General features: G+C 46.7%; 1 pseudogene across 1 annotated transcript in view; it reads left to right on the top strand.

Moving 5' to 3' along the window:
• Positions 1 to 7,532, top strand: part of LOC311144091 (inactive phospholipase C-like protein 1) — a 50,706-nt pseudogene that overhangs the window by 32,523 nt on the left and 10,651 nt on the right. The window contains exons 2-5 of the transcript in view: positions 529 to 603; positions 745 to 1,035; positions 1,336 to 1,605; positions 4,749 to 6,425. The product of the transcript in view is annotated as an inactive phospholipase C-like protein 1 (transcript). The remainder of the gene's footprint in view (positions 1 to 528; positions 604 to 744; positions 1,036 to 1,335; positions 1,606 to 4,748; positions 6,426 to 7,532) is intronic.

Here is a 7,532-nt window from a genome sequence, read left to right as displayed (position 1 = left end):
GAGCTGTCTTCTTCCACCTGTCAATCAATCAGCTGTCCTCTGGAGACTGAAAGACACAGAAGCAGCTAGAACAGATGTATTGTGTGAGTGTGAACACAGAGGATCTATTTTTGTGGGCCTCATCAGCCCTAACACCAGGCTCTGTACAACTGTGTGAATCAGTGCTAAATTACCCACAGGAAATGAAATGGCACAATTGATTTCCAGCCTTCCAAGCCTGTGAAGATGAGTTCAGATTAGCAGACCTGTTATTTCAGGTGTCTGCTTTAGGAGAGACAGACAAAAACATAATCATTCATAGGGTTATTACTGATGGCTTTCATGGCTACCTCATAATTAATTATTATTTCTGCTCCACATTATTCCCAGTTGGGCACCATGTCCACATAAGCCTCTAATATTTTAATTATGTCAGTTGATGTGATATGCCTGCCTGTAATGTTTGTCTTGACGCTTCTAAACATAGCCCGCAGAAAGGATTAGTCTGTCTGCCTGTCTCACTCTGCTCTTCTCTGTGTTTTTACCCAGGATCCTTCAATGCACAAGTTGGCCGGCTGGCGCAAGAAGACAGTGTCCTTCAGTAGCATACCTCAGAGAAGAAGGTTAGTTTTTAGTGAATAAAAAAATAAAAAACTTGATTTGACCTAGATAAGGATTTCAAAACGCATTCATAAATCAGACATAACCGATTCATAAGGAGGACAAGCATTCAATTGAAATGTGTTCTCCTTCTCCTTCCTCCAGGTGAGCAGCGCGGCCGACTGCCTGGCCTTCATGCAGGGGGGCTGTGAGCTGAAGAAGGTACGTCCCAACTCCCGGGTCTACTGTCGTTTCTATACCCTAGACCAGGACCTCAGCTTGCCTGCGCTGGGAGCCCTCTAAGAAGGATGGGGAGCGCGCCCGCCTGGATATGGCCACCATTAGGGAGGTTAGGACGGGGAAGAGCACTTGAGACCTTCCTCCATAACGGACCTGCTGCAGAACACCTGGCTGAGGAGGGCTGCCTTCTCCATCATCCACGGGGATGACTACCAGGTAGGAGGGGAAGAGAGGGGAAGAGGGCAGACAGTAACCTGGTCCCAGATCAGTTTGTGCTGCCTTTCCAACTCCTTTGAGAATTGTCATGCCAAGTAGTTGGCAAGAGAGCAGTAACAGACTGGCACTCAGGCTAAGGCAGATACCATTGAGGTTCTTAAATCATCATAAACATCCTTTGTGTTTTTAATTATATTATTTATTAATCTCTTTTATTGCCTTTTTTCAAATGTTTTTAATTTGATTGTTTTACTTTAGAAAACTTTTAAATGTAATGTGATTTGTATTTGTATTTCCCAGTCTCTGGACCTGGTGGCTCTCTCAGCTGACGTGGCCAACGTCTGGGTGACGGGGCTCCGTTACCTGGTGTCCCACCCCTCTGCCATCGGGCATGGAGGGGGGGCAGGCGGGGGAGGAGGTCTGGGAGAGGGTAGCCTCGGCAGTAAGATGAGGAGTGAATGCTGGCCGCAGAGTTTGCAGAGGTGGATGAAGACGGGTATGGGATCGTCGCAGAGGATACGGCCGTGGCAACCATCTGTAAGCTGTGTCCTGGCATCAAGGGAGGCTAAGGTGAGTGTGTGTGCATGTGTGTGTGTGTGTGTGTGTGTGTGTGTGTGTGTGTGTGTGTGTGTGTGTGTGTGTGTGTGTGTGTGTGTGCGTGTGTGTGCGTGTGGTGTGTGTTGTGTGTGTGCGTGTGCATGTGCGTGCGCGTGCGTGCGTGTGTGTGTAAGGGGGATGGCACTACAGTTACACTAGAGAGAGTGGAATGGTATAGCTTGAAATAGAAACATGATTGTCTTCATAGCTGTCTTACCATCTGTAAGGTCTGTCATGGCATCAAGGAAGCTAAGGTAAGAGGACGGGACTGGGGTAAAGCTAGAAGAAACAGTAATGCTATACATGATGTTGATGGTAGACTGTAGTAACATTAGAGGAAGTAGAAATGTTTAGAGAATGATCAGGGTTGAGGTCAATTCTGTTTTCAATTCAGTCAATTATCACACTTTGTTTTCTATTGAATTACCCCCAACCTTGATAATGATGATAGCAACAGTTAGTATAACAGCTGTAATTAGAAAAATGCTGTAATTAGCTGGATATCTAATGTATAAATGGAACATGCTGTAGGTGGATATCCAACCTATGTAAGCTTTACTTACATACGTAGTACCATGGTGGGTGTATAGATTGAGTCTGTTGCAGTGTAGTCACACCTGTGGCTCCTACTTCCTACATGTTACACCTCTCAGTAGGAGTCCACACGAAACCCTGAGTAAAACACAATGCCTCAATGGACCTCAGAAAGAATCAGTGAGTATTCAAACCCCTTGACTTATTCCACATTTTGTTGTGTTACAGCCTGAATTAAAACATTTTCTCACCCATCTACACACAACACCCCATAACGACAAAGTGAAAACCTGTTTTAGGCCTTTTATGCAAATGTATTGAAAATGAAATACAGAAATATGTCATTTACATAAGTTACACCCCTGAGTCAAGAAGCACTTTGCAGAAGCACTTTTGGCAGTGATTACAGCTGAGAGTCTTTCTGAGTAAATCTCTGAGTTTTCCACACCTGGATTGTGCAACATTTGCCCAATATTATTTTCAAAATTCTTCAAGCTCTTGCCATAGATTTTCAAGTAGATTTACATCAAAACTGTAACTCGGCCACTCAGGAACATTCACTGTCTTCTTGGTAAGCAACTAGTGTAGATGTAGCCTTGTGTTTTAGGTTATTGTCCTGCTGAAAGGTGAATTAATCTCCCAGTGTCTGGTGGAAAGCAGACTGAACCATGTTTTCCTCTAGGATTTTGCCTGTGCTTAGCTCCATTCCGTTTCTTTTTTATCCTGAAAAACTCCCTTAACAATTACAAGCATACCCATAACATGATGCAGCCACCACTATGCATGAAAATATGAAGAGTGGTACTCAGTAATGTGTTGTATTGGATGTGTCCCAAACATAACACTTTGTATTCAGGACAATTGATTTGGCAAATTTTTTGCAGTATTACTTTAGTGCCTTGTGGCAAACAGGATGCATGTTATATTTTTTATTCTGTACAGGCTTCCTTCTTTTCACTCTGTCAATTAGGTTAGTATTGTGGAGTAACTACAATGTTGTTGATCCCTCCTCAGTTTTCTCCTATCACAGCCATTAAACTCTGTAACTGTTTTAAAGTCCCCATTGGCCTCATTGTGAAATCCCTGAGAGGTTTCCTTCCTCTCCGGCAACTGAGTTAGGAAGGACGCCTGTATCTTTGTAGTGACAGGCTGTATTGATACACCATCCAAAGTGTAATTAATAATTTCACCATGCACAAAGGGATATTCAATGTGTGCTTTTTAAAATGTTTACTCATTGACCAATAGGTGCCCTTCTTTGTGAGGCATTGGAAAACCTCCCTGGTCTTTGTGGTTGAATCTGTTTAAAATCCACTGCTAGACTGAGGGACTTTACAAATAATTTGATGTGTGGGATACAGAGATGAAGTAGTCATACAAAAATAATGTGAAACACTATTATTGCACACAGATTGAATCCATGCAACTTATTATGTGACTTGTTAAGCTAATTTTTACTCCAAAACTTATTTAGTCTTGCCATAACAAAGTGGTTGAATACTTATTGACTTCATTTCATTTAATTTTTTATTAATTTGTAAAAATTGTGAGAAACATAATTCCACTTTGACATTACATTTTACATTTACATTATAGTCATTTAGCAGACGCTCTTATCCAGAGGGACTTACAGTTAGTGAGTGCATACATTTTCATACTGGCCCCCCGTGGGAAATGAACCCACAACCCTGGCGTTGCAAGCGCCATGCTCTACCAACTGAGCTACAGGGGACTACATTATGGGGTATTGTGTGTAGGTCAGTGACAAAAAATCATAATTTAATCAATAGTAAGTTCAGGCTTTAACACAACAAAATGTACTTTCTGAAGGCACTTAATAGACAGTAAATCACAAGGACTGCTAACGACCTAATATTAAAGTAAGCTGATATACGCCACTGGTCATTTTTGCAAGGATGGGTGAAAATATTTTGGGATATTCTCCGGACAAACAGTACGAATGCAGGAGATGAGGCAGGAGATGGAGTCAGATAGCAGCTGAAAATACACAGACTTAAACAGATCCAATCAGAGGTATGTGTTTGTGTGTGCACGGCTCCATAGCTAATCTGTCTGAATCAACGCTCAGGCCCTGGTTTTGAAGCATGCTGTGAAGTCAGTACAGCTGCCTGTGTGTGTGTGTGTGTGTGTGTGTGTATGTGTAGACTCTCCTGCAGTCAGTTTGGCATGCATGGAAGGGTAGGCCAGGGGCACTAGGTAGACTAGCATGCTAAGTCATATAACCAGGGTGACTTTCATATCCGTTCCAAGAAGGAAATTCAATTAATTCATGAAAAAATTATTAGCAATAAAATATTATAACATTAATTAATTCACCTTAAATTTGATTCCTGCATTGATTGGAAATGATGGAATTGGACTTGTCAATGACATCTGGTCTTTTTCAGTCATTAGACATTATTGAATATTGTAGCTCAATAATTCATCCATTCTGTGGAGTATTAAAATTAGACTGCCCTTTCTAAACTTGCTCCTCTCATCTCTCTTCTGCTCCCTCTGTATCCGTCTTCCCTCCCTCATCCTCCTCCTCCCCCTCTCTTTCCCGTCCTTCTTCTCTCCAGGTGCGTCTGAGGTTCAAGGAGATCCAACGCAGCAAAGAGAAGCTGACGTCTCACGTGACGCGCGAGGAGTTCGAGGAGGCCTTCTGCGAGCTATGCACGCGCCCAGATGTCTATTTCCTATTGGTCCAGCTCTCTAAGGACCGTGAGTGTCTGGACGCCCAGGACCTTCGTCTCTTTCTGGAGACGGAGCAGGGCCTGTCTCTGGCCACAGCTGAGGGCTGTTTGGAGCTGGTCCTACGGTTTGAGCCCTCCAGACCCGGCCGAGAGAGAGGCTTGCTGGGGCTCGACGGCTTCGCCCGTTATCTGCAGTCTCCAGAGTGCCAGCTGTTTGACGTGGAGCACCAGGGAGTGTGTCAGGACATGAGCTTGCCCTTGTCCCACTACTACATCAGTACCTCCTATCGGTCCTATCTCCTGGATGATCAGGTCCATGGGAGGGCAGATCTAGGGGGTTTGACCAGGGCTCTCCAGGCCGGGTGTCGGTGCCTGGAGCTGGGGGTGACAGACGGCCCAGAGGGGGAGCCTCTCCTGGGGGTAGACCATGGTCCTGATGCCCACCGCCACCACCACCACCACCACGCCCCTGTCACCATCCGCAGTGCCCTGGAGGTGGTGAATAAGTACGCCTTCCTGACCTCGCCCTACCCGCTGCTGCTCTATCTGTGCCAGCGCTGTTCCCCCTCCCAGCAGCGTACCTTAGCCCAGCACCTGAGGAAGGTGTTCTCAACACGGCTTTACACCCCTGAGGCCCTGCCGGTCAGCCTGGTGGGGCGAGCCACCACCCTGCCCTCCCCAGAGCAGCTGAAGGGCCGGGTGCTGCTGGTGGGGAAGAAGCTACCCCCTGAAGAGGAGGGGTCTGAGGGAGAGGTATCAGAGGAGGACGAGGAGATAGGGGGAGGCGGACCCTTGGCTGGCCGGCGAATGACCATCCCCGGAGAGGAGGAACTGGGCGTGGTTTTAGTGGTGCCCCCGCCCCCTCAGCCCAGGAGACTCCGCCTCCAACGCGAGCTCTCAGATCTGGTGTGCGTGGCTAGAACCGGAAGCCGTAGCTTCTACAACCACCGAGAAAAGAGGAAACAAGGACAGCAGCACTCCCCACCCAGCACCCCCTCAACCCCGGGCACGCCCTTACTCCCTGACTCAGCCTATTGGACTCTGTGCTCCCTGGGGGAGGGAGAAGCGGGCCGGCTGGCCAGTGAGAGCCCAGAGGAACTAGTAGGCTTCACCAAGCGTACCCTGACCCGTGTCCGGCCCAGCTCCGTCCGCCTGGACTCCTCCAACCCCAACCCTCAGGGGTACTGGAAGGGCGGGGTCCAGCTAGTGGCCCTCAACCAGCAGACTCCCGGGGCCATGCTGGACCTCCACAGGGGCCGATTCACCCAGAACGGGGGCTGTGGCTTTGTGCTGCGCCCAGGGGTCATGAGAGACGAGGTTTCCTACTTCAGTGCCGTGACCCAGGGCTGTGTGCCCGGCGTGCCCCCTCAGACCCTAAGGGTGAAGGTGATCAGCGCCCACAACCTGCCCAAGCCACAGGGCGCTGGTGCTAAAGGAGAGGTTATAGATCCCTATGTGGTTCTGGAGCTGCATGGGGTACCGGCGGACTGTGCTGAACAACGGACCCGGACCGCCGCACAGAACCAGGATGGCCCACTGTTTGATGAGACCTTTGAGTTTCAGGTGAGAGTTCAGTAACCTACAGATACATGTGAAAGTACAGCACGGTTCATCAACATAACCTCAGACTAAGAGCACTGTCGCCCGATAACCTGAGTGTACATACACGTGAACATCTAATGGCAAAACAGCATGCAAAACTGGTTGAAATGACATCATTACAATCAGAAACGGAGAGTCTTTCCAACCAGTTTTGCCTGCTAAGTCTAGACATAATATGGTCTGTGTTTGTCACTGTACTGATAATAATGACAAAACATAACAAAAAACATCAGTTCCATAAGGATACACAACAATAAGTATTATTTGTATAGAGCCTTTCCAGCTCCCAAGGACAGTTAACTACAGTATTCATTCCCATAGCGACAGACAGACAGAGGCATTGTGATTCCCCTGAGCCCTTGTGGGAGATCTAGTTATGAAGACAGATGGCCAGGGCTTATAAAACATGATGTGAAACATGGGAACGGAGAGGGAACAGTTGGAGAGTTGCCCTAGTGTTGTTGACCAGACTAGTTTATAGTGCAGATTATAACAATACTTCACATCTTTCTTCTAACCACCGTCTTATTGTATGAGAATAACTGTCTCAAATGAACATACCAAAGACTAAAAGGAAAACAACTATAAAGTTTCGTTTTTTTTTTTTACAAGTAAGAAAGAAACAAAAGCCAGTGGTTGAGCTCTGTTTTGCTCATTAGTCCTGTGGCCTGTAACCTAAGGCTTGGTGGGAGACTAGAGGGTAATGTGGCGTGACTCCACACACACACACACGACTATGTCTTACTATACTTGTGAGGACTTTTTGGGGACCAACAATTGATTCCCATTCAAAATCCAATTTTCCCTAACCCTTACCTAACTTTAACCTTAACCCCTAATCCTAAATCCTAACCCTAATATGCCATTTAGCAGACGCTTTTATCCAAAGCGACTTACAGTCATGCGTGCATAATTTTTTTTTTGGTGTATGGGTGGTCCCGGGGATCAAACCCACTACCTTAGCGTTACAAGCGCCGTGCTCTACCAGCTGAGCTACAGAGGACCACACCTTAACCTCACCACTAACCCTAACCTTAACCTCACCACTAACCACTAATCCTAACCCTA

This window comes from Coregonus lavaretus (assembly GCF_964263955.1).
Source record: "Coregonus lavaretus genome assembly, chromosome: 16".
NCBI classification, from domain to species: Eukaryota; Metazoa; Chordata; class Actinopteri; order Salmoniformes; family Salmonidae; genus Coregonus; species Coregonus lavaretus.
Note: the sequence above shows the minus strand (reverse complement) of the source record. Positions and strands in the feature narration are given on the sequence as shown.